Source organism: Brassica napus, chromosome C4 (assembly GCF_020379485.1).
Source record: "Brassica napus cultivar Da-Ae chromosome C4, Da-Ae, whole genome shotgun sequence".
Classification (NCBI taxonomy): Eukaryota; Viridiplantae; Streptophyta; class Magnoliopsida; order Brassicales; family Brassicaceae; genus Brassica; species Brassica napus.
In genome coordinates, this window is record NC_063447.1 from 22,253,770 (window position 1) to 22,261,562 (window position 7,793).

The following is a 7,793-nucleotide window of genomic DNA, read 5'->3' on the forward strand; positions in this document are numbered from 1 at the left end:
TCATCTTCACTAGAGAAGCCGACAACGAGCATCGACTGACATTGCCTACTACCCATCGATCGACACTAGAGTCGACCGTGCACGAGAAGGAGATTACTCGATTGGCAGTTGGGCAGATGATCAAAATAACGAAAGCTATGCATAGAAACTGCAATTCATGAGCCAGGAGCAGACAATCTCTTCATGCAATAACGCAACGGTTCATGTTGGGGTCAAAATCGGTCACGACAGAATCACTATCGGAAATCTCCCGGGAAATGTCCTCTTTGAAAAAGAAGAATAAAATTCAAAGAAGAAGAGAAGCGAAAAAAACCTAAATTGAGTTTCGTAACAACTCCGAAAAGTATTCACACAATAAGTCTTCGAGAAAGGTCACTCCATGTTAGGGTCAAAAACGGTTATCTCGAAATCAGCGTCTAAAATCACCTTTCCTCATGGAGGCTTTCTTGACACACTCTCGACAAAAGTTCCCAAGCATAAGTTTCAAAGAAAGATGAACCCCGGAACTAAAAAACAAACAGTCCAGCTTATCCGTTCGACGAACTGATCCAATTCGGCTCGTCAGATGGCCGAGATGGATCGACCACGCGACCAGCTCGGCCATCCGCCAGGCTCGACCAGTCTAGTTCGGCGGATTGCCAAGCTGGATCGACCAAGCGACAGCTCGGCCATCCGCCGAGCTGGGCCAGTCCAATTCGGCGGATGGCCGAGCTGGATCGACCAAGCGACCATCTCGGTAATCCACCGAGCTGGACTAGTCCAGTTCGGCGGATGGCCGAGCTGGAAAGATCGTGCTGTCCTCGTCCCGTCCGCAAAGCTTCTTCCCCGAAATTTGATCAAACTTGCTCTTGTCTCACTTCGATCGGAGGGGCCGTTGGAACTTTACGACTTTAAAACCGCAAGAACTCGTTTTCTCGTATGAAGTTCGGATTTATCGTATGAAACGGCGACGGTTTACTAAGCACCTTGAACTGCCTAAATCTTATGATGAATCCAGGCTTTCTTCGGGATCGACGTCGTTTCAAGAGCGCTCTTTCGATAAATTGTAAAAACGCTTAAGTCGAGAAATGGCCCGAAAGGGTCCAGAACGCGGCTAAAAGCCCACACGATTTTATATCAAATTAAGCCCAATCGTTATGACGGTTTATCTTTTATTCTGCAGGAGGAGATAAATGTCAAGTTCGGAAGAGAAATGTGAAGTTTCCAAAGATAAAAACGAAGATCGAAGGAAAATGGAATCTTCCCGCGAAGCGATAAACTCGACTAAGGGCATAAAGGGAAAGAGCAAACCGCCTCTAGGAGGAGTATATAACGACGTCGGGGTTGAAGAGGCAAGGGGACAATTCTTTTAGAACTCTCTGCAATTAGAAACTTTTAGGCATTAATCTCGACATGCTCTTTTTATATGACTGGCACCCGATTACTAGACGAATTCGCCCAGGCAGTTCGATCTCTTGTTCTACTCTTTCAATCGAGCTACGTTCGGCTTGATACTCGAAAGGGGTACGTAGGCAGCCTTTTATATGGTTCAGTCCGAAATCAAATCAATACCTTTTTCATGTCTTTTTTCGCCTTTTGTTATCGAGATGCGACTCTGCTAGGTTTAAAAGTTTTAGGTTGCTAGAACTATGTAACTCACTGACAGCTCTTGCGGCCAAAGCCTTTTATCATCTTTTGTAATGATCGCAACGCTCTTACGCGGATTCGAAATAAGATCAACTTTTTCTAAACTCGTTTATTGTCTTTACATATTTTCCGCATTTATTTGGTCACTTGCCGCTGGCTCTCGCAGAGAATCCGGGACCTCTGGGAAAGTTAGGGTTTTTTTACTTTCCTAATTTAAACGGAAATCGACAGTGCGAATTTCGGTTCCTACAGTTTGGCGCTAGAAGGAGGAGGGGTACGGATTATTCTAACTCATAGCCGCAAAACGCTTGATCAAAAAAATGTCTGGAAATACGAAAGGAAAAACCGCAGTTCGTAACAACACTAGTAAGACAACTCCAGCAGCCACTTCACCTATGGCCAACGCTTACGCAAACGCCACAGTTCTTGAGAAAATCGAAAACCTAGCTGCGACCTTTCGCCACAGGAAATGCAACGAAACGAGCTCGCGATTTCTCTGTCTAAACATAAAGGGAAATGATAAATTTTATCAAACCCCGTAAGTTTGGCTCATTACAGAACTAAAGAAGTCTAAACGCGTAATGGTTTGACCAAAACACGTTTTCCGATAACTTTTCGGAAAAGTAAAACTTGCTCTCCCAAAAACCGCAGAAAAACCCTAGGTTAATCGCAAAAAAGGAAGCACAGCAAATCGGGTAAATAACTCGCCGCTGTACTTCTTCTGAATATCTTTAAGAAAAACCCTAGATTAATCGTAGAAAAAGGAAGCGCAGCAAATCGGTTACAAAACCCTCACGGTTATACTTCTTCCAAATAACTTTGAGAGAAAAGAAGTTGATTTCTATAGAATCACTCGAAACCTTAAACGGCTGACGAAGACTAAATAAAGCAAAACGGGAGATCGTATCCCCACCGCTAAAATGTTTTCTGAAGCTTAAGATTTCGTAAGAATTCGATTATCACTTCCATAGTAACAAATTCCGCGAGTTGTCGATTTTTGTCACATAAATCTTACTTCGGAAAAAACTACTCGAAACTTCCACGGATCAATCCCACGGATAAGAGAAAAACTTCTGATTAAGTTTAGTTGCAATAATTAACCTCGTCACGGCTCTCGTACAGCCAAACCTTGAAAACTTCTTTACGGAACAAATCTCGTAAAAATTATGCTCTACAACATCTTGCGAAATAACCTTTGCAAAAAATAAGCTCGACAATATTTTACGAAACAACTTTCGTAAAATTAAAATCGATAACATTTTGCGGAATAACAATCGTAAAATTAGACTCGATAATATTTTTCAGAATCGTAAAACTAAAGTTGGCAACATTTGACAACCTTCGAAAATCTAACAACGATCGTAGAAAAAGACTCTCGGATAAGGAAAGAGATGGAGCGAAATCAGAGAATTAAAATTTGCCCATCTGCCTCTCTCCACGGTCTCAGTATCCTTCCTCTCGCGCCTTGATCTGTCGCCAAAACCTCATCACCTGGCGAGTCTTCCTGATCATCCTTGGCATCTCTTGATCGTCCCTGACTATTCCTTAACGCTAAAAAGTTTTCGACGAGATGCTTATTCATTTTCGAAAATCCAATGATACCAAGATTGAAACATGGATCACGAAAAACCGCAAGATTGGCAGCAGCCTAAACGCGGACAGGAAAGCAGAGAAGTCCAGGAAGAATCAATATTCTTGCTATTCGAAATGGGAGACAGACACGAAAAAGAGTAAGGCAAAATGAACAAGCAAAACGGAGAAGAGGCTAACCAGAATCTTTGAGAGAACCAAGTTATTTCCGACTTGAAATTTTTTAAATCAGACTTGGAATTTTCGTAGGAAATTACTAAGAAATAAAAACCTCTTTGAAACTGCCATAGAACTTTAGGGAACTTAAAACCTAGGTGGATAGTCTAGCGAACTAAGTCTTAGGCGATTTTTCCTGTCTCGATATATCGTTCCATAACTGTTCAGCCACATCTTGCAAACCGATCTAAACTCTCTGAAAATTGAGAAACGATTGCATATCCAGCTTGCTTCCTAAAGAGAGAAAAAACTAGAGACACCAACGTCGTCTTAAAACCTATTCGTTTCTAGCGATTTTCTTAAAACCGACATATTCCAAGTCGTCAACCTGGAAACAACCAAATCACAGTCCCAACGTCGTCTTTAAATCGACTCGGATGGTCGATCATTCCAAACCTCGGAAGAAGAAACGTACACAATCTTTCAAAGTATCGGTTCAACTGTTTTCTTTCGTAAAAAAAATGGGAGTAGGTACGTATACTATACTCCCAAACTTCAAAAACTTTTGCAAATCGTCAAGAAAATGCTTTCGTCAAAGAAAATCGTCCCAAATAGGCAAACGACAGTCTAAAATTTGTCTAAACGCCAGCAACATATCCAGACAATCATGAACATAATCTCAAAGACTATACAACATTTCTTGTCGCAATCATGCGCATAAAAAACCTGTACCAATATCAAACTGAAACTCGACGATTAGCCAAAGTCTTGAAACCCTTTCCGGCTTTATAAAGCCAGTCTCGTATAAAAATTAAAAACTATACGAGAAATCTTCACGCATCAAAACATTTCATTGAGTTTCCGTTCAACCAAGTGAGTCACGGAAAAGCATCAAAAACATTTGCGACAAAGAAAAATCGGAATAAAACTAGCAGATAGCACAACAAAGGGAATGCTTTCTTCCCGATCGTTGGCTAGATCTACCCCTGGTTGATCAATTCGTTCCAGAAACGAATATGTCATGAGAATCCTCTCAAAAGCCTATGAAAAACGTTCTTCGACTAGATCGTAATTAAGTAAACTTCGGTAACACTCCATGTGTAACTCCAAGCAAATTTGACCAAAGATCGAAATCAAAGCATAAACGTTTTTAGTAAAATCTGCAGAAACATCGCTACTTTGACATGTCCATACATAGCACCGATTTACTACCTTCATGAAATCGGTCGCCCGTTACTTACACGAAAAATCCTTCGTACAATCAGATCAACTCATACGAAGCAGCTTTCGAAAGTAAACGTAACATGTCTCATTCTTTAGCCCTGCAACTTGCTGGCTTCTGCCTTTCATTCCACTCGGTCACATCCGAGCAGGAAATCATCCCGCAACTGACTCCGCATGGGTTCTGTATCAAACTTCTTAGGCTTCGACTTCCTCGGTAAAAAATGAATCAATTTTCATAAGACTATAGGTAACATTATACGAAAAATTCATCATATAACTGAAACCTAAAGCGGAGAATCGTTTTCAACGACTATCGGCCATCTTAACACGGATAGCCCCGGCAAACTTGGCCTATCAGTCTCGACAAAAGCTCTTTGGCCCTTGGTCAATTACGCCTTCCAGTAAAAGTCTGAACCAGAATTCAACATCTCCTTTACGGACAATCGTAAGCTAACATGACCTTAATGTTAACAAAAAAGTACCATGGTCTAATCCCTGACCTACAACGTCCTTGGCTATCTGAGCAACCATTGCTCCATCACTTAATGGCTAAACGACAATTTTCGATTTGTCTAAAAACGTCATGTGACTATTAAGAGAACAAATATTGTATAACCCGTAGTCGGAAATCATATGATAAATTCTTCATAACAAAACTCATTCCTAACGACCAAACGGTTAAACGGAAAAATCTAAACTCGTCGACAATCGACCAAGTTCAATACGTTACACAATTCACTTTAATCCCCCTACGTTTTATTCATAACACGCGGCATGTAAGGAATAATTCGTAACAAATCTCCCAGAGCAATACGAAACATCCTAAAAAATGCACGAAATAGATCTCGGAAAGCCAACACTTCACAAAGCACTATGAAGGAAAACACTTCTTCCCAGGGACAAATTTACGCGACCCCTCGGTCATAATTCCTCGGTCGCAAACCAAATTATTATCATCCAAACATGAACAACAATTTTGGCTGCGAATATCCGTAGACAAACCAAAATGTTTCTAAAACGCAGGGTTAAGACTAAACCCTTGCAATATCGCGAAACATCTCCAAGCCCCCGAACATTTCAATCATGAAACACGGCATACCAAAGAAAAATCAATCTTCAGCAATATGAGACGTCGCAGACGCCTGAAGAACCATTTTTCGACAAAATTACCTTCCTCAATAAAGGCACCTTCTTGGAAGACCAAACAGTCATACGCACTAACATCTTCTCAAACATGTATTCTTCGCGAAGACTCAAAAAGGGTAATATCTACCGATAAGTTTGTTGCTGATCACAACAGATTCTAAACGTCCTAAACAAACTAACCCATCTCATAGAGATAGCTCTCGTACACCCGATACAAGGGTAATAGCGTTATATAAAAAATCCAAAATTTTGGTCAGCACTTTCAAGAGACAAAAATTGTCCTCGAAGAGATGATCGATTCCTACCATACAAGTCACGTAAGCCGAGAACATATCGCGGACTTTAAAGTGGGACAGAATCAGGTCGAAAACGATACGGGAAACGTAAGTCGAAGTAGTCATCGCACCCCCTAAAGCCGTGATTAGGCCTAGGTCTTGCCCTAAACCCATCACACTGGTCCCTAACATCTCTAGGCATGATATCAAAGATACGAGATCCTAAAACATGCCTCTTTGTTGATATTTTCGTGTTTATGAGACTTCTCGAACACAAGTCTTCGGACGTTCTCTTCTTATGCAACGACAAGTATCACGATCCGTAGAGTCAGAAATGAGATGACAACTCACACTCTTTCAAAGATAAACACGAAGATCGAAGGGAAATAGAATATTCCCGCGAAGCGATAAACTCGACCAAGGGCAGAAAGGGAAAGAGCAAACCGCCTCTAGGAGGATTATATAAGGACGTCGTGGTTGAAGAGGCAAGGGGACAATTCTTTTAGACTTAGAACTCTCTGCACTTAGAAACTTTTAGGCATTATTCTCAACATGCTCTGTTTCTATGACTGGCACCCGATTACTAGACGAACTCGCCCAGGCAGTTCGATCTCTTGTTCTACTCTTTCAATCGAACTACGTTCGGCTTGATCCTCGAAAGGGGTACGCAGGCAGCCTTTCATAAGGTTCGAAATCAAATCAAAACCTTTTTCATGTCTTTTTCGCCTTTTGTTATCGAGCTGCGACTCAACTAGGTTTACAAGTTTAAGGTTGCTAGAACTATGTAACTCGCTGACAACTCTTGCGGCCAAAGCTTTAATCATCTTGTGTAATACTCGCAACGCTCTTACGCGGATTCGAAATAAGATCAACTTTTTCTAAACTCGTTTATTTTCCGCATTTATTTGCTCACTTACCGTTGGCTCTCGCAGAGAATCCTTGACCTCTGAGAAAGTTAGGGTTTCTTGACTATCCTAATTTAAACGGAAATCGACAGTGCGAATTTCAGTTCCCATAGTCCAGCGCATCAGCAGAGGGTTACAAACGGGTTCTATGACACGGCTGTTGGAGTAGATGATCGTTTCAAGCAGAAGTATCGACAACATACTCGATCGTCGATCGACATTGACAACCCATCATCGTTCGACAGACGTCCAAAATTTGGAAAAGAGCCTATGACCGTGATGGCACTAGGAGATTCCACTTGGAGGAGAAAGATGAGTATGGTGTCTACATAGATGATTATGGACATGCCATAGATGTAGATGAACACATCATCAGAGTATCCAAGGATGATATCAGAAGTCTTCTGGAAAGAGCCTCAATGGATGAGCATAGCTACTTATGTCTTCCCGAGCATGCTAGGTCATTCACACAGATCAAGATAGTACCAGAGATCTACACCAAGGATGAGATCAATGAGATGTTCTATGTAGTCTGTGGAGCCCAAGAAAAGAATGAAGGCGACTTCCAGATGAAGCTTGACGGTGTCTACTACCCACTGAATGATAACATCAGTTGGTTGACTACATGCATGGAGGAGATGATGCAAGACATAGCAAAGATCCAGAAACAGCGTGTGGCCGAAGCAACCGCACCAGCGTCGATCGACAGACACCACTCAACATCGATCGATGATAGACTATGGATTTGACCCATTTTCATCCATAGTTTATAGGTGTTTTTACTAATAACTATTATATTATAGAGTCTATTTATTATATTTATAAGATCAGGAGTGTTTCAGAGATAAGTGATGATTTTGGAGCGTTTTGA